The following is a 21128-nucleotide window of genomic DNA, read 5'->3' as shown; positions in this document are numbered from 1 at the left end:
ATCGGGATGTGATTGAACACGTATCTGCTTGCAGTATTTGCATGTGTTCTAAGGTTTCGCATACCCGTCCGTCTGGTACTCTTCTTCCGCTACCTATCCCTAGTAGGCCATGGACACAGCTGTCCATGGATTTTATTACTGACCTACCAGTTTCTGCAGGCAAAACGATGGTTTTGGTGGTTGTAGATAGGTTCAGTAAAACGGTTCATTTTGTTGTATTACCTGCACTTCCAAATGCCAAGTCTCTTGCTCAGGTGTTCATAAATGAGATCGTGAAGCTTCACGGGGTTCCCTCCGATGTGGTGTCAGATCGGGGGACCCAGTTTTGGCATCCCGGATCAAAATTACTGTTATTGTGAACAGTTAAGAAAGTTGAAGATGAAATGATCTCTAAAAGGCATAAAGTTAAAGATGACACATTTCCTTTGTATTTTAGGCAGAAAAAATATAGATTTTCATCTTTTACATTTTAAAAATTACAAAAAGGAAAATAGGTTAATGCAAAAGTTTGGGCACCCTGCATGGTTACTACCTAGAAAACAAAAAAAATCCTGGACCAACATATACATGGTAAAACTTAATATAAATTACACCTACAAAGCACCAAAATGAGTCAACAGGGGCGACACATTATCATCAAATAGAAACATTTTATTGCAGAAAAGAAATTCAACTTAAAAGGAGAAGAGCCGGGCTGATTAGCACTGGCACAAAAAGATAGTACCTTCACCATAACAATTACTGAGGTAGTTGAATGGACTCACAACTAGAAAGAGGACCAACAACAGAACAACATGGGTCAAAACAACAGTAAGATTTGTCAATCCACACACATCTCATGCGGTGAACCCTACGCCAAGGCACACCTAGAGAGACCCACCCAGGATTGAACTGGCCACAAAAGTACTACATTATGGGTAAATTTACCCTGTTATATAATCCCCATATGAGGGTAGCCAAAGTACTAAATACTATGGCTAGATCTATTAAAATTTCACTAGCGATTAGTTCACACATGGAATGTGTTTAATACAAGTGAGCACATCCCACATGGCTATCAAAATATTAGATCACTCAAAATAACGCTATGCGTGTATAGCTTGAACAGCAATATGGAGATGCCTTACACATGTGTCCTGTGGCTGGACCTCGTGCCCCTAGGCACGTTTCGGTGTACAAGACACCTTCTTCAAGGGGAGTTTGTGGTCTAGGGTGTCAAGGTCGTCTTTTATATAGTGTATGTACACCGGTCATGAATGAATCACAGATGGGGCGGGACATGCGGCACATGCGTCCGGGTCCCACCGTCGCAACCCGCACCGCATCCAGGTCACTGCAGTAACGCGCACAGGTCAGGGGGTGCACTAAACGTGACCTTGCAAAAAATATATATTTTCATCTTTTACATTTTAAAAATTACAAAAAGAAAAATGGGCCAATGCAAAAGTTTGGGCACCGTGCATGGTTAGTACCTAGTAGCGCCCCCTTTTGAAAGTATCACAACTTGTAAATGCTTTTTGTAGCCAGACAAGAGTCTTTCAATTCTTGTTTGAGTGATTTTCATCCTTTCTTCCCTGGAAAATTTTTCCAGTTCTTTAAGATTCCTGGGTCATCTTGCATGCACTGCTATTTTGAGGTCTAGCCACAGATTTTGAATGATGTTCAGATCAGGGGACTGTGAGGGCCATTGTAAAACCTTCAGCTTGCGTCTTTTGTGGTACTCTATTGTGGATTTTGACGTGTGTTTAGGATCATTATCCATTTGTAGAAGCAATCCTTTTTTCAACTGCAGCTTTTTTACAGATTGTGTTATGTTTGCATCAAGAATTTGTTGAAATTTCATTGAATCCATTCTTCCCTTTACTTTTGAAATATTCCCCTGTGCCATTGGCTGCAACACAACCCCAAAGCATGATTGATCCACCCCCATGCTTAATGGTTGGCGAGATGTTCTTTTTCTGAAATTCTGTGCCCTTTTTTCTCCACACATACCTTTGATCATTGTGGCCAAAGAGTTCTATTTTAACCTCATTGGTCCAGAGGACTTGATCCCAAAATGCATCAGGCTTGTTTACATGTTCTTTTGACGCTGAATTTTATGGTGAAGATACAGGGAAGGTTTTCTTCTGATTACTCTTCCATGAAGGCTATATTTGTGCAGGTGTCTCTGAACAGTAGAACAATGTACCACAACTCCAGAGTCTGCTAAATCTTTCTGAAGGTCTTTTGCAGTCAAGCAGGGTTCTAATTTGCCTCTCTAGCAATCCTATGAGCAGCTCTCACTGAAATTTAGCTTGGTCTTCCAGACCTTATCTTGACCTTGACTGCTCCTATTAACTGCCTGTAATTAATTTCTTAATTACATTTCGAACTGAGGAAAGGGCAACTTGAAAACGCTTTGCTATCTTCTTGTAACCTTCTCCTGTTTTGTGAACCTCAACCATTTTCATGTTTAGTGTGCTAGGCAGCTGCTTAGAAGATCCCATGACTGCTGTTTTTTGGCACAAGGTTAGAGGAGGCTGGGTTTTTATAAAGCTGGGTAATTTGCATCACCTGGCCTTTCCTAATGGTGATAGTGAACAAGCCATCAGCTATATATATGCACAGTATAAATTAGGAAAACCTTTCCAAAACTTTTTTTTTTCAGATCACACTCTTATCCAGAACAGATTTTTGGTTCTACCATATAACGTACAAATCAGCAATCCATACCGGCAAGACCACTTTTTTGGGTGGTCACATCAAAGAGATTTCACTGTATTTATGTGTACATGCACACTTGCAGAGAGTGAAGATTTCTCTCTGGAGACTTATAAATTTCTCTTCCTTCCTCCTGCTCATATAACAAGCAGTATTTCCATGGAGATGAATCCTTCAGCAAGGTGGGGGTTGCACAGTCCTTTGCAGGGGTTAACGATCACATCTGAGACATGGCTTGATATCATGTGCAGAGAACAGCACTGCCACCTGGTGACCTAATACATGAATTAGCATGTCCTGTCACCTTCAGCAGGGAGGGACGGGGTCTATAGATTATAGGTTACTCCTGTGTGTGTCATTTTTGTCGCTGTATGATATAAATGCCAACATGATGTGACACGGTCGTCTAGATGATCCTGTTGTGTGACCCAGTTCTGAGCCAGAGGTGGAGCTGGGAGTGAGGGGAAGACGTACCCATAGTGCTCGCTGTACCTGAGCGGTGTTTACCTGGAAGGTATTGCAATATATGAGGGGGAGCTGATGATAGGGTTGACGTTTATACATAGATGCTGCGTTTATGACTGCGGTGGGGGAGGTGGTTGACATAATGTCTGTATGTGACCCTGTCGGCGTTGATGGGAGTGGGTGGAGGTTCTACTGATGGTTTATTATTTGTCTAGGTTGTATTAATATATTGTGTAGGATTCTATATTTATATATCACCCACGGCCATTCTTTATATGTGCAGCCAATCTTACAGTCTATATGCTCATACTGGTTTATTATAGGACTACATCTGTCAGTATACTATACCTTTCTATAGAAAAATCTACAAAGACGCATGTAGAGAGGTCATCAGAAGCAAACTGGGTCCAGGTATCTAAAATGCTATACTGTAGGTTTAGTTATGCCGTATATGAATGTGAACGCTAACATTAGAATACCCTATATATTGTACCCCAATTAGATCCATCTCTTCTTTGTTAATAGGTAATTGGGGTACAATATTTTGCAGCACATTGGTAGTAAAGGAGCATATTTCTCTATTTCTACTTTTTTTTTTCATGTCATAATGGTTCATTCAAAGGTTACCTCTCTTGCAGTAATTTCTACGAAACTGTTTTTGGCTATGGTTTCAGAAAAATCTGTGCTAAAACCCAGATGTAACGTGTATAAGCCATAAAAAGATTTCTGGGATTAAAGGGAATGTCATCAGGTTTTGCTACCCCATCTGAGAGCAGCATGATGTAGGGGCAGATACCCTCATTCCAGCGATGTGTCACCTACTGGGATTCTTGCTTCAGTTTTGAAAAAAAAATCCCTTTTGTATCTGCTGCAGATCTAGCAGTGCTCTGAATGCGGAGTTCTCTATAACTCTGCTTAAGGGATTGTTTTAAAACTTGACTTTTATTTAGTTATTTTAATAAAGGTAGTCACACATTAAAAGACACTAAAGTGATCCTGTACCTTTCATATATTTCATTGATTTGAATTCCTGAGATTAAGAAGACCTCTCAATTCCATTATTTTATCCTGCCTAATTCATGGCTGCAGTCCATGAGTTAATATAATAATCTCAGTAACACTATCACTACTATCATGCACAGGATCCACTAAAGCTAGATAAAATCATCACTCATTGTCACCGCAACAAGTTTCGCCTTGAGAGGCTTCCTCAGGGCCCAGACCTGATTGGCAGCTTTCTGTGTATATTGTGCATAGGTGGGTGGGGTACACACAGCTCATGAATATGGAGGACTACATGACAGCAAGTTAATTAGTCCTCTAGTGATAATCTCCTAATGAAACTATAGCAAGTAGCCCAGTAAATGGCACTTCAATAAAATGAGTGTTTCTGCCCTTTCATCATGCTCCTATAAGAATAGGTGTCAAAAACCTGTTGACGGATACCCTTTAAATAGAGGGGTCTTTTATGCCAGAAACAGCACCACACTTTCCTTGAGCTCTTTCTGGTTTCGTACACATTCAAGTTAATTAGTCTGAGCTGCAATACCAGATACTGCCTATAGAAAGGAGTGGCAGTATATGTATCTGAAATAAAATCATAGACTTTTTTCCTACTCTTAGACAATGCTTTTTTATATTTAGCATTATATTTTAAAGTTAAATAAAATGCTGTCCATTTTCATTGTACACGTGCTACCATTCATTATAGACATGTGATAATTTTTACATTGGTCCCATGAAAAACAAAATTATTCCCCGATGAAATGTCTTTATAGCATAGTAGACTGGTGACGGTCCAATGATATACTTTTTTTTTTTTTACAATTGTTATAAAAACCAGCTTCCCGGGAATACTTGATTAAAGGAGGCAAAATAACAGTCAAAAAAGAGCAACGATCTATGTATGGGGACATTCAATAGCTACACATTATATTTCACCTCTGAGGTGTTCGGAGCCATTATATGGCTTCAAAAACTTATATGGAGGAATATTGTGCCTGCATCTCCACGCAAAGTCAGACTCGTGTTTGGAGGTACTACTGATACAAATGGTACATGGCAAATGGGGTTTGTTACATATTTTGTCATAGGTCTGACAAGCTATTCTGTAATTATTGCACACAAATCTTTATCACTCAAGGGCATCTATTAAATAATGATATATTTTTTTACATTTATGTTGAAATGACCTTTAAAGAAAACCGGTCAGACAGTCAAAAGTGACTAGTTTTTGCTGTTATTGTTTCCCCCAGTATTTTGCTTTTTCTTTAAATCCCCTATACGGTTCCGGAGGTATGGGCCTTTTTATCATTTCTAATTTCTATGGTATTTCTTAGGGGGGGGGGTGTCTTTAAGCTGCTTTGCATAATTACTCAGTGAACCGTGCCCTCGTGTAAAGACTATAAAAATTAGTACTAAACAAAAAGGTCCATATCTCTGGAACCATATGGCGTATTAAAAGGAAACAAAAAACAGAACTGAATACTCAGAGGAACAGTGGGAATAAAATAAGAGTAAAAACTGGCCAATTTTGGCCTGGTGACAGGTCCTCTTTAAGAGACTATGACATAAGTCACTCTCAGGACAGTTCAGATACACACCCTATAGGTTATTTTCTTATTTCAAGCTTTTAAGCATCTGTGATCAGGGTTGGGCCTTACTGTTCTGCTCCCCAAGGTGACAACTATAATAGTTTCCCTCCCATCCTTTATGCAAACTACCATAACAACTGGTACTTGAGAGGTTCAGCACATGCATGAGTAATGGAGGCATCTTCACATAATATCGCACTGATCATCAAATGAACATCACTGATGAAGAGCATTTAGGGTGTGGGATGCAGCACAAAGGTTTAGTTTACATGTTTTAGGTTTTAGAAGTGATAACCTGGCACAAAAATATGTCTTGAAAATAAAATATTATTGTAAAGCTGAGACCCAAGGTTCTATTAAAACCACACAATACTCAGGATATATAACATTTATTTAAAAAAAAATTACAATGCAAGCTCTAAAGATGCATACACATGGGCTGGGAATAATTACTTCACATGATCTAGTCTCTATACTTTTCTTAATAAATCCCAGAACTGTGTTTGCCTTTTTTGCTGCTGCATCACCTGTTGACTCATGTGCAGTCTGATCTATTGCCTAAAACCATCATTACTTAAACCCACCCTTATCTAGATTTACCATTGCCTACCATTACCTAGGACCTGAAATACTTAACCCTCAACTGGTGAGGTGGGGTTTGCCACACCCAGGGAATTTTTGTTCGGCTGCCATTCATTGAAAAATGCTGGTGTGAGGACACGTGTCTCACTAGCGTCCATCCATTTGTGGGTGTCAAAAATTTGTTATACTCGTGTAATCAATCGCCAATAAGAAAACGATTAAAACAAACATGATCTTTGCATTTTCTGTAAAAATAAGAGATTTCTAAACACTGGGGTATAGGAAATCCCACATCACCAGTTGCGTGAAAAAAAACCCACCTCACCAGTTGAGGGTTAAGAGTCAAGACTAGTGATGAGCGAGCACTAAAATGCTCGGGTACTCGTTGCTCGGGTCGAGCAAATTGGGATACTCGGGTGCTCGACCCGAGCAACGAGCCCAATGTAAGTCTATGGGAAACTCGAGCATTTTTCAGATGGCTCCCCCCCGGCGGTCTGTAGAGGGCCTAAAAATTGCCCAAATCGATGGGAACAGTGCTCAAATGACATGGGGACAGCATGGTGAAGACCCCTGGAAGCATCTCTGACTCCCAGATCACTGCTGTCAACAACGTTGAATTACACCACTTTTACGGACTCACAATAAAACATACAAAAACGAAACCAAAATGGATATTCCTGAGAAATATGTTAAGGAACATCCTTTCCAGGGTAATAATTTGTATATAAGGCAAAATAAATAACCAAAAACAAAAATACTCCTCCACACCTTGGGCTATGTTCACACGTAGCGTTTTTGATGCGTTTTTGCACTTTTGCATTGCTTTCAGCCAAGACAAATGCATTCACCAGGAAATTTCATTTTAACATTTTACAACCTTATCTGGCCATGTAGTGTGTGACACATCATCAGACACCTGCATACAGTGCTGAAAAGACATGGGAACAGCATGGGGAAGACCTCTGGAAGCATCTCTGACTTCCAGGTCACTGCCTAAAAGTGTGCCCATCATAAGTGATCCTTGGCACATGCGAAGATGCCTCCCGCCATGAACCTGTCGTTGCAGACTTGAAACAATCACCGTTCACGTCCTTGTCCCACTGCAGCGTTCAGTTGTCCCTACCCCATTCCTTGGAATGCAAGCGCAAGTATGCAGGCAGCCACCCACCAACCCACAGGCTGCAATACTATACTGCCAAATTTTTGACAGCTGCTTGCACTTGAAATGTGGCCTTTTAGGCTCGTGGAGGCGGAAGCTTTTCACAACCTCATGCCGGAGGCAGCCGGGTGTCCATACTCGGTCCCCAGTCGCCACTATATTTCCCGGTATTTCCTCCACCTTCCACAAGCACGGGTTCCACAACATTACCCGTGCCCTCCCCAGTGCACTTACTGGGAAGGACCACCTAACCATAAACACGTGGACAGGTGAATGTGGCCAGGGACGGTACGGAGCCAGTCCACAACTTTTTTTGCTGACAGTTGTATTTAGCTCAGTGAAAGGACTGGCATAGAGGGAAACCCTATCTACCCTGTATGTCATTTCTCACAGGAAGTCCTGTAATGCAGCTTGTTGCAGAAGCAATGGCAGCCCGTCCAACATCAACTCGCACTTGTCGGTGGTGCTTTGACACACACACGCACACCTTTCTTTGCGCATTTAATTTCTTGAATACAGAGTTGGACAATGGCCTGATCTGTAATGCGGTTTGAGAAATAACATGCATAAGCATGGCCGATCCACATTAAAAAAGCAGCCATAGAGTGTCCAGGAACCTTCCCCAACACTTTTCTTAGCCAGGGCTGCTTTTCGGCAGGGCTAGACGGGCCCACCAGAGAACCAGAGACTCCTCCAGGGGGCCCTGGCTTCTCCTAAAGGAGAGTTCATAGTGCCGAGGTGAGGCCATGATGATGATAGAGGCCACCATCTGCTTAGTTTTCTGTTACTTGGAATGCAAGTGCAAGTATGCAGCCAGATACCCACCCACCCACCCACCCACAGGCCGCAACACTAAACTGCCAGATTTCTGGGCAGCTTTTTGCTCTTGAAATATGGTCTTTTAAGCTCGTGGAGGCGGAAGCTTTTCACAACCTCATGCCGGCGGCAGCCGGGTGTCCATACTCTGTCCCCAGCCGCCACTATATTTCCCGGTATCGCCTCCGCCTTCCACAAGCACGGATCCCACAACATTACCCGTGCCCTCCCCAGTGCACTTACTGGGAAGGACCGCCTAACCACAAACACATGGACAGGTGAATGTGGCCAGGGACGGTACGGAACCAGTCCACAACTTTTTTAGCTGACAGTTGTATTTAGCTCGGTGAAAGGACTGGCATAGAGGGAAACCCTATCTACCCTGCGTGTCATTTCTCACAGGAAGTCCTGTAAAGCTGTTTTCACTTGAAATGTGGCCTTTTAGGCTCGTGAGGGCGGAAGCGTTTCACAAACACATGCCTCATGCCTCGTGTCCATACTCGGTCCCCAGCCGTCACTATTTCTCCCGGTGTTGTCGCCGTCTTCTACAATTGCGGGTCCCTGAACATTACTGCTGGTACTTTTCTGTGGGAATTTGCTTGCCTCCTACCAGCCTGGAATATTTGCAGCAAACTATGGTATGATGCCATAGTATTAGCACTGCCCCCAGTACCAGTAGCGAAGCCATCCCCAATTTCCTTCTCAGGAATTTTATTTGGTAGACTGAGTGGCTGCCCAAATACATTTTCTCACAAAGGAGCTGAAGATAGAGTGGCAGTAGGTGCAAGTGACGCGCCCCCTGGGCCTGCGCTGTGGTGCAGCGTTGCGCACGCGGGGAATACCCGGAGCCGGATCTGTTGGGGGTAGTAGTCCTCGTGGCGGTGACCCGGTCCGTGCCCAGGGTGTCAAACTAAATGGCAGTCTTTAGCAGTAGATGTTAGAGTGTTCGACTACGCCACCCGTTGAATGCGGCTATGAAGCCGCCGCTGCAGGGCAGACTGCTGAGGCCGGTGGTACGGATGTGCAGCGTGGATGGTATAACCCCCAACGGGAGGGGTATGGCCTCAGGGCAGCCGACGTGAATGATGGGGTTAGCAGAGTTGCACGCAGGCACCAGGAACCACTCAGAGACGGTGCGGTGTAGTTCAGGGTCTTTACTGGTGGCAAAGGTAGACCCTCCCGGAGTACTGGCTAGCGATCGGGGCCTGGTCAGTCTGTGAGCAGATAGGATCTCCCCTGGCCAGGCGGAGTTGTAGGCCTCCCCAACTAATTGTACTCTTCTGGCTACCTTGCTAGAGGCGGGTAAAAGTAGCCCACGTCCCTGAGTGTACCGTGTGGTGCTCACCCGTATGGCCGGTGACTCGGGGCCTTCTCGTAGCTTCCGCTCCACGACGGCGGTGCTGGTCCCTTGCGTGTGACCGTGCCTTCGGGTTTCTGGGCCAGAGGACCTGAAATCCCCTGCCGGTCGGTTTCTGCTGCTGGGTAAGGATTAGTCCCCACAGCCTCGGACTCCGGGTCCGGTGAGAACTCTTCAATCAGGGCGAGCTCTACAGCTTCCAGCCCCTGACTCCTTTTAGCACTGCTCCCACTGAGCTCCTGATCTTTCTTTCCTTGCTTTTGCTACACTCCAGACCAGACTGTGTCTCTGTCTGGGACTCCTCTTCTTCTCTTTCTCCCTAACCCTGCCTCAGCCCCAGTTTTATATAGGGGAAGTTCTTCCCCTCCCAGGACTGGGCAGGAGGTGTGGCATGCATAGGATTCCTGACCAGGAGACCTCCCACCTGCTCTCAGACGTAATATTGCTATTACTGTGGAAACCAGACCCCTGGGGTGCCACATTCCCCCCTAGTAAAATTTAGTACTCCGGGACTAAACATATTTTTGTAAACATAACAAGTATAAACAGAAACAGCATAATAAAGAAAAACACATTAGGATGGTCACGGGGTGTCCGCAACCGGGTGCAGTTTTTGAAGAAAACAAGGGTGTCCATTTCACCAAGGAACAGGGAGCCGTAACCAGGTAGGGGTCTGTCCTGCCCCGAGTCCTTAACAGTCTTTAGTCCATTCCTGGGTTACGCTCCAAACATATGTACAAAGGATTCCGGATAATCCCTAAACGACACCTATAAAATAACTAAAAAATACACAATTATTTACAGGCAACAATAAACAGGTAAATACAAATAAAGCAGTCTAAACACTTAGATCCTCCAACGTACGGGCAACTGGCCTCTAGTGGCTCTAGTGGACCTACGGAGCTGACTGACTGGTCCTGAGCTACAGGGTGTAGGAGCTGTCAAAGGTAAACTGGGCAGCTGTCTACGGGCTCTTTGGCTCACTAGGAGTACGGCAGGCTCACTATAAGCAGAGGGTTGATCCTCCTGGTCTGCTTGTGTGGGGTCTTCTGCCTCCTGGACCGGCTGCTCTTCCAGCTCTACCTGTTTCTCCGTAGGTACTTGAGATGCTGGTTGGAGGAAGGTGAGGACGGGTACCACAACAGCGCCATTGACTTGAGTCCAAGACCGAGGGAAGTCTCCGAGCACAGTACTGACCATATCTTCCCTTTCCTCTGCGGGTCGAGGGTCTTCCTGTTCTTCTTCAGGGTTCCGTAGCTGTTCGGGACACTTCTTCAGGTGATCTCGGGATACAATGGCTGTGGTTTCTCCTCCATCCTTACTGATTGTGCAGACTTTCGGGTTCTCATGGCTTGAGGGCAGTACGGTGTACGGGTCCTTCTCCCACTGGTCGTCCAACTTGTGGAGCCGTCTCTTCCTCTTCAAGACCTGCTCTCCAGGTACCAGGGGAACAGCGGGAGCATACTGGTTGTAAGTCTTCTCCTGTCTTTCTCTAGCATGACAGAGACTTCGCTCCACGCTCTCCTGTACTTTCCGGTACTGCTGCTGCCTCTCTGTGTCCCAGTCTGCTTCTGGTGAAGTGTCCTCGGGTGTCAGGACTCCCATATCCAGGTCAACAGGCAGCTTACCAGGTCTTGCTCTCATTAGGTAAGCCGGGGTACAGTTGGTAGAACCTACAGGGATGTGGTTGTATAGGTCCACCAGATCAGGCAGTTTCTCAGGCCACAGACTGCGTTCTTCCAGGGGCAATGTTTTCAAAAGGTCTATCACCACCTGGTTCATTTTCTCGCAGAGTCCATTGGTTTGCGGATGATAGGGTGTTGTTCTTATCTTCCGGCAGCCATACAGAGTGCAGAACTCCTGGAAGACCTCCGCTTCAAAGGCAGGTCCCTGGTCCGTCAGCACCTGCTCTGGGTATCCGTGTGGACGGCAGAAGTGCTGCTGGAAGGCTCTAGCTGCCGTTTGAGCCGTTAAGTCCTTGACGGGGACGACAACCAAGAACCGGGAGTAGTGATCCACGATGGTTAACGCATAGACGTAGCCACTTCTGCTGGGGGTCAGTTTTACATGATCCAAGGCTACCAGTTCCAACGGCTGCTTGGTGACGATGGACTGCAGGGGAGTCTTCTGGCTAGCACGGTCCTTCCTTCTTAGGTTGCATGGGCCACAGTCTCTGCACCACCTCTCGATGGTTCCTCTCATGCCTACCCAATGGAACCGCCCGCGCAGCAGGAACTCCAGCTTCTTCCATCCGAAGTGCCCAGCTCCGTTGTGGTATGCCTCCAGTACCATAGCCGCGTCTCTTCTTGGCACCACTACTTGCCAGATCAGTTCATGCGTCCGGGAGTTAACCATTCTGCGGCACAACTTCCCCTTGTAAAGGAACAGTCGACTCTTCTCAACCCACAGTTGCTTGGCCTCCTCCGGAGTTTCTGGGTCAAGGCGGGCATCTGGCTGAGTCAGCATCTCCTTCACCAGTCGGACGGCGGGGTCACTGTCTTGCGTTTCCACCCAGTTGTAATGAGGTAAGGGGTTGAACGTAGCAGATTGCTTACCCCTTACACGGTGGGAATACTGGATAGTCCCATGACGGTGGAACGCGGGGAGTTCAACTTCTTCCAGTTCCTCTGGATCTTCCCCTACGTCCGGTAGGTTTGGCATTCTGGACAAGGCATCCGCGTTGGTATTGGAGCGTCCTGCCCGGTATTTGATCGTAAATTCATAGTTGGACAGACGGGCCATCCATCTCTGCTCCAGGGCACCGAGTCTTGCAGTGTCCAGATGTGTCAACGGGTTGTTATCCGTGTACACGGTGAACCGGGAAGAGGCAAGGTAGTGCCTAAAGCGTTCGGTGACTGCCCACACCACTGCCAGGAACTCTAGCTTGAATGAACTGTAATTCTCAGGGTTTCTTTCGGTGGGTCGCAGTTTTCGGCTGGCGTAAGCAATTACCCGTTCTTTCCCCTGCTGGATCTGGGACAGCACGGCTCCTAGCCCGATGTTACTTGTGTCGGTGTAGAGGATAAAGGGCTGGCTGTAATCAGGGTACGCCAGGATTTCATCCCCCGTGAGGGCCATCTTCAGCTGGCGGAAGGACTCTTCTTCCAGCTTCTCCCATTTGAAGGGTGGCTTCTGGTTCTTGGCCTTCCTGGACTGGCCTATCAGGAGGTCCTGCATAGGAGCTGCCTTTTTGGTGAAACCGGGAATGAATCTTCGGTAGTAGCCTACCAACCCGAGGAACTGCCGCACTTCCTTTACGCTGGAGGGGCTTGGCCATTCCTTAATTGCGGTGATCTTATCAGGGTCGGGAGCCACTCCGTCAGCACTCACCACGTGTCCCAGGTACTGCACCTTTGGTTTCAGGAGGTGACACTTGGAGGGTTTCACCTTTAGGCCGTAGTTTGCCAGGGCTTCGAACACTTCTGCCAGGTGTTTCAGGTGGTCCTCGTAGGTCTTGGAGTAGACGATGACATCGTCCAGGTATAACAGGACCGTCTCGAAGTTTCGGTGTCCCAGACAGCATTCCATCAATCGTTGGAAGGTTCCTGGTGCGTTGCAGAGTCCGAACGGCATGCACGTAAACTCGCTAAGTCCCATCGGGGTGGTGAATGCGGTCTTCTCCCGGTCCGCCTCTGCTACAGGAACCTGCCAGTACCCGCTAGTGAGATCCAAAGTGGAGAAGAAGTTAGCAGATTTTAAAGCAGCCAAAGACTCCTCTATCCTTGGTAAGGGGTACGCATCTTTGTGTGTGATACGGTTGATTTTCCGGTAATCTACACACATTCTCATGGTGTTGTCCTTCTTTTTAACCAAGACTAGCGGAGCTGCCCAGGGGCTACAGCTATCCCTGATTACTCCAGCCTCCTTCATGTCTCTAAGCATCCCCTTGGCGTGTTGGTAGTGTGCAGGGGGTACGGGTCGGTATCTCTCCTTTATGGGAGGATGGTCTCCCGTGGGGATGTGGTGTTCTACCCCCTTTACTCGCCCGAAGTCTAACGGGTGTTTACTAAACACTCTCTCGTACTCTTGAACCACCCGATAGACTCCCTGTTTCTGGTGTGAGGGAGTGGAATCAGTTCCCAAATGTAGTTGCTGACACCAGTCCTCCATTGGTTTCTTAGAGCCGTTACCTTCCTCTGGATGAGATGGAGGCAAGGGTTCCACTGACTGTACAGAATTTTGGTCGATGGTATACAATTTGGCTAGCGTGGCATACCGGGGCAGGTATACTTCCCTCTTCCCGATATTTATTATGCGAACGGGCACCCTCCCATGGCGTACATCAACCACCCCCCGTGCCGTCAAAATGGTGGGCCTACTGTCTGAGTAGACTGGTTCTACCATTGCCTGGTAATCTCTACCTCTCAGACCAATAGCTGCCCGGCACCAAATCATCATTTCACTTTTCGGGGGCATGGCAATAGGGAAAGGGTCACACATTCTCACGCTTCCTATCTCACCACCGGAGAGTTCCACCTGTTGCCGCCGCATCAGTGACCGGATCTCTTTTTGGAGCACTCGCTGCTGGCCGGAGCTGGCGTTCTTGGCAACCTGCTGTAAAATGAAAATCACCTCTGCAAGACAATTTTCAATCACATTAGTTCCTAGAGTTATCTTTGGGTGACTCTCGCGCTTGTCAATGTCTACAATGATCAGTCCCTGTGCTGCCAGTTCGACTCTACCGATCTTAATGGTCATCTCTTTAAATCCTATCTGTGGCACGGGCTGACCATTGCTGGCAATGATACTCAAGTCGTCGTCAGGGTAGCGGGTTATATCCGAGTCATTCCAGTACTGCTTGAAGAGCACGTACGGGATGGTGGTGACCTGTGACCCGGTGTCAAGTAGGGCACTCATAGGAATGCCATCCAGTACCACAGGCAAGACTGGACGTCCTCCCACATATTTGTCACGCCAGTTCGATGGGCCTGGTGATCTTATTCCTGGGGGTTGGCCCTCTACCCCAGGTTGTGCCAGTTTAAAGGACAGTACCTTGCCATATGTCCGGGTTGATTGCAGCGGCGGCAGATGGGTTGTCCGTCCTCGTTGTATCGGTCGCTGGGTCTTCCTCTGGCCGGTGGGGTCCTCCTTGGTCGACGCCACGGGATGTCCTCCGGTCCGGATGCCAGCTGGATCTTCCCTGGAGCAGAAACCTGTAAAGACTGCACAGTTCGGGTTAGCGCAGCAACGCTTTTAGCTAGCTCTTGGACCTGATGGTGCAGGTCTGGAGCCGGGTCATTGTTCAAAGCCTGCGCGTCAGCTCCCACAGGCCCTGCCGACAAAGGCGCCGCCTCCTGGTGGTAAGCGGTAGTAGGGCGCCTGTGGGTCACCACGCCACCCGGTGCCGGTTCTCGGAGCACCCGGATGGCTCTGTCCTTGAACTGTGCAAAGTCCAGATGAGGATCCTGTAAGGCCATTGCCCGCAACTGGGTTCGGTGGGCATTGCAATATAGTCCCTCTATAAATTGTTCGGTCAACAGCCTGTCCTCGTTTCCCACGCTGTCAGGGTCGGTCTGCTTAATGGCTCTCAGGGCCTCTTGTAGGTTTAGTGCATAGTCCCTTATATTCTCATGTGCTCGCTGTTTGCACCCGTAGAATCTAAGCTTAATCTCGGCTGAGGTGCGGGTATCAAAGGTGTCCTTCAGCCGGGTTAATATCCCTGCGACAGTCCTCCTCCCAGGTGGCCAGGACTTTACCTCCCTTTGGGCTGCCCCGGTTAGTTGGGCCACCAGGATGCTCACTTTTTGCTCTTCTGTGAGGGGGTACACCTGGAAGAGGCTATCCAGCTTTTCTCTAAAGTCATTCAGGGTATGTGACTCCCCTGAGTACTGGGGTAGCCAGGCTGCCCCCGGGATATAGGGCATGGTGAAAGGCATGACCGCAGCAGCGGTGGCGCTGGCGGCGGCTGTGGCGGTGAAGCTCTCCTCCGTATCCGACATCCTCCTCCCCCCTAGTGGACCGTGGCCTACCTTGCGATGATCCTCTTCCGTAGGCCGCGGCTCCGCAGTGGATCGTCAGGGTTGAGGACCTTCCGTCGCGCTCCTGTGACGTCGGCGTCTGCTGGGCTCCTTCCAGGACCTTACGCAACGTCCTGACGTGAGGCGGGGCTTCAGTTCTCGCGCGCTTTCAGAGTCCACGCCCCTCTTCTTCCCGCGCGGCATCTTCAAGATGGCGTCCAACGGCGGGAAAACTCCACGGATGGCGGGAAGAAGGCAGAAGATGGCGCCGGATGGCGGGAAAACTTCACGGATGGCGGGAAAAAGGCAGAAGATGGCGCCGGATGGCGGGAATCTTCACCACAGGTAAGTTTAACAGTCTTCTTTCAGGCACGCAGTACCCGGTGGTTGCGGGCACGGAATCCTGCCGACTACGCCAAAAGTTGACGCGCCCCCTGGGCCTGTGCTGTGGTGCAGCGTTGCGCACGCGGGGAATACCCGGAGCCGGATCTGTTGGGGTTAGTAGTCCTCGTGGCGGTGACCCGGTCCGTGCCCAGGGTGTCAAACTAAATGGCAGTCTTTAGCAGTAGATGTTAGAGTGTTCGACTACGCCACCCGTTGAATGCGGCTATGAAGCCGCCGCTGCAGGGCAGACCGCTGAGGCCGGTGGTACGGATGTGCAGCGTGGATGGTATAACCCCCAACGGGAGGGGTATGGCCTCAGGGCAGCCGACGTGAATGATGGGGTTAGCAGAGTTGCACGCAGGCACCAGGAACCACTCAGAGACGGTGCGGTGTAGTTCAGGGTCTTTACTGGTGGCAAAGGTAGACCCTCCCGGAGTACTGGCTAGCGATCGGGGCCTGGTCAGTCTGTGAGCAGATAGGATCTCCCCTGGCCAGGCGGAGTTGTAGGCCTCCCCAACTAATTGTACTCTTCTGGCTACCTTGCTAGAGGCGGGTAAAAGTAGCCCACGTCCCTGAGTGTACCGTGTGGTGCTCACCCGTATGGCCGGTGACTCGGGGCCTTCTCGTAGCTTCCGCTCCACGACGGCGGTGCTGGTCCCTTGCGTGTGACCGTGCCTTCGGGTTTCTGGGCCAGAGGACCTGAAATCCCCTGCCGGTCGGTTTCTGCTGCTGGGTAAGGATTAGTCCCCACAGCCTCGGACTCCGGGTCTGGTGAGAACTCTTCAATCAGGGCGAGCTCTACAGCTTCCAGCCCCTGACTCCTTTTAGCACTGCTCCCACTGAGCTCCTGATCTTTCTTTCCTTGCTTTTGCTACACTCCAGACCAGACTGTGTCTCTGTCTGGGACTCCTCTTCTTCTCTTTCTCCCTAACCCTGCCTCAGCCCCAGTTTTATATAGGGGAAGTTCTTCCCCTCCCAGGACTGGGCAGGAGGTGTGGCATGCATAGGATTCCTGACCAGGAGACCTCCCACCTGCTCTCAGACGTAATATTGCTATTACTGTGGAAACCAGACCCCTGGGGTGCCACACAAGTTTGTCCAGCCTGTTAGATATTAGAGGGTGAGCGGCAGCACATTGGATCAGTGGTCAGCACTGAACACTTGCAGCACTGGGATCCTAGGTTCAAATCCCAGCAAGGACAACATCTGCAAGGACTTTGTATGTTGTCCTCGTGTTTGCGTGTGTTTCCTCCTCAATAAAAAAGCAGCCATAGAGTGTCCGGGAACCTTTCCACACACTTTTCTTAGCCAGGACTGCTTTTTGGCAGGGTTGGACGGTCCCACCAGAGAATCCTCTGGTGTGCCTTGGCTTCTACCTCAGGAGAGTTCATGATAGCGCTAACTTTGCAGCTGCTATGGGGCTCTTGAGCGGGGGAGAAAGGTTAGCCCTCAGAATCAAATCCTCTGGTGGGCACAATCTTTTTCAGTCTGAAACAGCTTCTCAGCGGGAGTTGTATTTCACCACAGCCATATTCTTTAGCTCGGTGAAAGGACTGGCATAGAGAGAAACTGTATCTACCCCGGCTGTCATTTCTCCGTCACCAGGTTCCGCCCATTGTCACACACGACCATGCCTGGCTGTATGTTCAGCGGTGAGAGCCACAGATCAGGCTGCTGTGTTACAGCTTTCAACAACTTTGCAGCGCTGGGCGGTTTGACAATTCAGCATTAAGCATGTTATCTTCAGCACAGCCTGTTGCCGCTTGGCCAAGGCAGTGCTGCAGTGCTGTCAGCTTGTGATTGATGTGGTCATTTCGGAGATGGAGGAGGAGGTGCATGAGCTGAACAATGTGATTACATTGAGGTTAAATTGGTGACGCTGTTTTTTATACTAAAGAAAGATCCTATTGTTTTGTTTTTTTTACATTTTTTTTTAAGACAAATGCTTTCACCGGGAAATGTCATTTTTACATTTCACAACCTTATCTGGCAATGTGGTGTGTGACGCATCATCAGACACATCCTGTTTTATTTATGATGGAGGGACTCTGAAAGTCATAAAGCCTATTTTTATAGGGACATCAAACGGCCCTTTCTATTCTTAAAAGGCCAGCAGTCGGCTCTAGCTATTGTTAGAGAGCCATTAGCCGGCTATGCTTTGTTGTTCCCATTATTAACAAGTGGGTCTCCTATACTGTTATTGTGTATCCAGTGACTGCAAGGGCTGCCAAAAATTTGGACGCCACCCAATACCCCTTTGAAGAGAGATAGAGGAGGGTCTCAGTAAAAAAAAATGTTCCCATTATAAAGGAGCGGGTCTCCTATAGTGGTAATGCCCATGCTGTGACTGGAAGGGCTGCCAAAATCTGGGAAAAACCCTAAGAATTTAAAGACACATAGAGCAGGGCCACAGTAACAAGGTACGACATGTTCCCATTAGAAAGGAGAGGGTCTGCTATTCAGTTATAGGGTATGCAGTGAGTCCAACGGCTGACAATTTTAGGGAAAACCCCACTAAGAATTTAAAGACACATAGAGCAGGGCCACAGTAACAAGGTATGACATGTTCCCATTAGAAAGGAGAGAGTCTGCTATACAGTTATAGGGTATGCAGTGAGTCCAACGGCTGACCAATTTTAGGAAAAACCCCACTAAGAATTAAAAGACACATGGAGCAGGGTCACAGTAACGACAAATTCCCATTAGAAAGGAGAGAGTCTCCCATAGTGTTGGCCTATGCAGTGAATGAAAGGGCAGCCAAAAATTTGGAGGCACTTCAATGCCCCTTGGAAGAGACGTGGAGGAGGGCCTCATAAAAAAATGTTCCCATTAGAAAGGAGCGGGCCTCCTATACTTGTAATGCCCATGCACTAAGGGTATGGGCAGACAAACATTTACACCTGGGGGGTATACATGAACATACTGTATCAAAAAATTTTTTTTACGGGCATCATAAACACCCTTTAAAAAAAATTAGGTGGGTGTTGCATCACGGACCATGGTCACCCTGGTGATATGGTGGTGGAGGATGAGGAGAAGGAGGAGGACAAGAGCAAATAGCCAAAATCAGGAAGCGTATACCCATGTGTGGGTGTGAAAAGGTGCATGGGAATACACCTCCTAAGAAAAGACACTGGATTGGAGTTTATGTTACGCTGCTATCATTCGGTGGTGTTGAGAAGTCTGGCCCAATCCAGCCCTTGTTCATTTTTATAAGAGTCAGCCTGTCAGCATTTTCAGTTGACAGGCGAATGCGCTTATCAGTTATAATTCCACCAGCGGCACTAAAAACCCGCTCTGATAAAACGCTGGCGGCAGGGCAGGCCAGGACCTCCAAGGCATAGAGAGCCAGTTCATTCCACGTATCCAGTTTGGATACCCAATAATTATAAGGCACAGAGAAATCACGGAGGACGTTGGTACGGTCGGCAAGGTACTCCCTCAGCATCTTCCCAAACTTTGCACTCCTTGTGAGAGTACCCCGCGCCTCAGGGCCTGTCCGATGGGAGAGTCTGAGAAAACTCTCCCAGAACTTTGACAGTGTTCCCCTGCCTCTGCTGGATTGAAGTTGTGTCTCTCTCGCCTGTACTCCTTGGTTGTCCAACGAAATGTGCCCTCTGCCGCCAGCGTTTTCAGATGGGAATTTTTTTTAATAGTTCCGCAACAAGGGCCTTCTGGTACAGCCCCATTTTTGTAGACCTGTCCGCCTTAGGAATAAGAGATATAAAGTTCTCCTTGTAGCGTGGGTCTAGAAGTGTCACCAACTAGTAATGACTGTCACCCAAAATTTTGAGAGAGACAGCGTAACATAAACTCGGCCATGCGTGCCAGACTACTAACAGGCAAGACTTCCGTGTCCTCACCAAGAGGATGACTGACCATGCTCTCCTCCTCCTCCTCTCTGTCCTCTGGCCATCCACGTTGAACAGACAGTATGACAGCTGTGCAGGTAGTACCGTCTATAGTGCATGAAACTAGCTCCTGTCCTTCCTCCTCCTCCTCCTCCTCATTGTCACCCAATCCACGTTGGGATGAGATGAGGCTTGGTGGTGTGTAATCACCCTGTATGGTTCCTTGCTCCATCTCATCGTGCTCCGCCTGCAATGCATCCTCTTTGATTGTGAGCAGAGAGCGTTTCAGAAGACAGAGAAGCGGGATGGTGACGCTAATTATGGCATCATCGCCGCTCACCATCTTGGTAGAGTCCTCAAAGTTTTGGAGGATGGTACATATGTCTGACATCCATGTGCACTCCTGAGGTCTTATGTGTGGAGTCTGAACTGAATACCGATGGCCTAGTTGATACTGATACTCAACAACTGCCCTCTTCTGCTCACAAATCCTTCCCAACATCTGCAGTGTAGAGTTCCAATGCGTGGGGACATCACACACCAATCTGTGAGCCGGAAGCTGCAAACGCTGCTGAAACACTGCAAGGGCGGCGGAAGCTGTAGCTGACTTTCTAAAATGGGCACACAGGCGGCATACTTTAATAAGAAGATCCGGCAGCTCCGGGTAGGATTTGAGAAACCGCTGAACCACGAGGTTAAGCACATGGGCCAGGCATGGTACGTGTGTGAGCTCGCCTCAGAGCCACCACCAGGTTCCGGCCATTGTCACACACGACATGGCTGGCTGTAGGTTCAGCGGTGTGAGCCACAGATCTGCCTGCTCTTTCAGAGCTGTCCACAACTCTTCAGCATTGTGTGGTTTTTCACCTAAGCATATTAGCTTCAGCACAGCCTGTTGCCGCTTGGCCGAGGCAGTGCTGCAGTGCTTCCAGCTTGTGACTGATGTGGTAATTTCAGAGATGGAGGCTGAAGAGGAGGAGGATGAGGTGCAGGAGCTGTAGACCGTGGGGGCAACCCTGATTGACCTAAGGCCCGCAATCCTTGGCATCGGGAGGACCTGTTCCGTCCCAAGGTCCGACTGGGTGACTGGGTCCCGGCTTCCACTATGTTAACTGTAATGCACACGCCCGGACTGACTGGCGTGTGCGGGTGTTGTGGTTCCACTGGACCATGGACCGAAGAGTGCCTGGAGGGGCGTGTCTAAGTATCTGGCCGATCCGACCAAGGTGGCACGACGGCATACGACGCCAGTGCACCAGGGAG

General features: G+C 48.3%; 1 protein-coding gene across 1 annotated transcript in view; it reads left to right on the top strand.

Moving 5' to 3' along the window:
* Window positions 1-3054: 3054 nt before the first annotated feature.
* Window positions 3055-21128, top strand: part of PRR36 (proline rich 36) — a 61753-nt gene continuing 43679 nt past the window's right edge. Inside the window, exon 1 of the mRNA XM_073653862.1 lies at window positions 3055-3214. The gene's annotated coding sequence lies outside the window, so the exon portion shown is untranslated. The remainder of the gene's footprint in view (window positions 3215-21128) is intronic.

The sequence above is a fragment of the Phyllobates terribilis genome, unplaced genomic scaffold (genome assembly GCF_046119375.1).
Source record: "Phyllobates terribilis strain yellow unplaced genomic scaffold, ASM4611937v1 Scaffold_11__3_contigs__length_659146591, whole genome shotgun sequence".
Classification (NCBI taxonomy): domain Eukaryota; kingdom Metazoa; phylum Chordata; class Amphibia; order Anura; family Dendrobatidae; genus Phyllobates; species Phyllobates terribilis.
The sequence above is the reverse complement of the archived record's forward strand: the minus strand, read 5'-3'. Positions and strand labels throughout refer to the sequence as shown.